Here is a 1,692-nt window from a genome sequence, read left to right as displayed (position 1 = left end):
CTGGCCCTTTCCTGCTTTTCTCTCAATTTCATTCTAGCAAATAAAGTGATCTAGGAGAGACCTGGGTGGAAGTTTTCAGGCAGTGGCTTTGGCGTTGTCCTTTCCTGAGGGAGAGTGCTCCTCACCGAAGGGTCTCCAAGCAAAGATCCCTTACTTGGGCCTTTACAAGTGAGGTGTAACTGACTTTAACGACCAGATGTCGACTTTGTGAGGACCCACTCCCACAACTAACGAAGGTAATCCACAGGTCCAAGGGCTATTGAAACCTAGCTTACCTTTTCCAGACTCAAAAGTACACGCCTTTCCTCGTAACTGGCATTTTCTCAAGAGGATGTGGTATTTAGACTAGGTGCTGGCTACTTTTCCAAGCCAAATTCAGTTTGTCAGACTTCTAAAATTCTCAGACAGCTGCACTTAGGAGTATGTTCCTAGAAATAGCTGCAATATTAAGGTCATAGCACCAAGAAACTCATGTTTGGGAAAAGAAGTAAATCCATCTTTTTATTTATTCTCCAAAGCCAAGGTAGGATAATCCAGCTTTAAAGTGATATGGGAGCTAAAGTCAACAGTGGTCACGGCTACAGCAAAATGACTCCTCTGGCAGTTTGGATGGCTGCCAAACCATGGAGGAGACAAGAGCTGAGATCATTTCTAAAAAGCTGCTGTGATGGTACAGAACGAGCACAGAACTTTCCTTAGCCTGCACCAAAGGTTGTGTACAGTTTAGATAATTATAGGTCCTGAAGTCCAGAAGGAAGTGCCCTAGTTAAGTTGTAGCCAGAAAAATAACTATGCCAGGAATGTGGACCTCTTCCGATATCATAATAAGGAAACTTGGACTCTTCTCTGACCTCCATAGGTTCAAGGCTACTTAATAGTGTAAACTGACCCCCCAATAAACTAGGGTTAATTCCTACCAGGCAGGCTGAGATAGTCTGAAAAATACAAAACTTTCAATAAGCTTATTACTGTGTACTGGGCATTGCAAAGTGCTTCATTGAACCAAATGCCTTTCTCTCACTGAACTCCTTACTGAAGGGCTACTTGGGATCCTTCAAAATGGTTGTATACTTACTGTGTGTCAAAGATTATTCTGACCACTTTACATGGATTATCTCATTTAATTTTCACAACAAACTAAAGTAACAGTCTCAGGAGTTAGATGCCTGGATTTAAAATTCTGCACTGTTATTTAATAGTTGTATAACTTTGGGCAAGTTACTTGATCTCCGTCTTGGTTTCCCCACCCACAAAATGGAAATAGTATTAGCAACAAATGATTGTTGATATATAATGCACTTAGGGGCCAGCCCGGTGGCTCAGGTGGTTGGAGCTCCTTGCTAATACCGAAGGCTGCCGGTTCGATTCCCACGTGGGCCAGTGGGCTCTCAACCACAAGGTTTCCAGTTTAACTCGACTCCCACAAGAAATGGTGGGCTCTGCTCCCTGCAACTAAGATTGAACACGGCACCTTGAGCTGAGCTGCTGCTGAGCTCCCGGATGGCTCAGTTGGTTGTAGCGCATCCTCTCAACCACAAGGTTGCTTGTTCGACTCCCGCAAGGGATGGTAGGCTGTGCCCCCTGCAACTAACAACAGCAATTGGACCTGGAGCTGAACTGCCCTCCACAACTACGATTCAAAGGACAACTTGACTTGGAAAAAATCCTGGAAGTACACTTCCCCAATAAAAT

This window comes from Rhinolophus sinicus, linkage group LG11 (genome assembly GCF_036562045.2).
Source record: "Rhinolophus sinicus isolate RSC01 linkage group LG11, ASM3656204v1, whole genome shotgun sequence".
Lineage (NCBI taxonomy): Eukaryota > Metazoa > Chordata > Mammalia > Chiroptera > Rhinolophidae > Rhinolophus > Rhinolophus sinicus.
Note: the sequence above shows the minus strand (reverse complement) of the source record.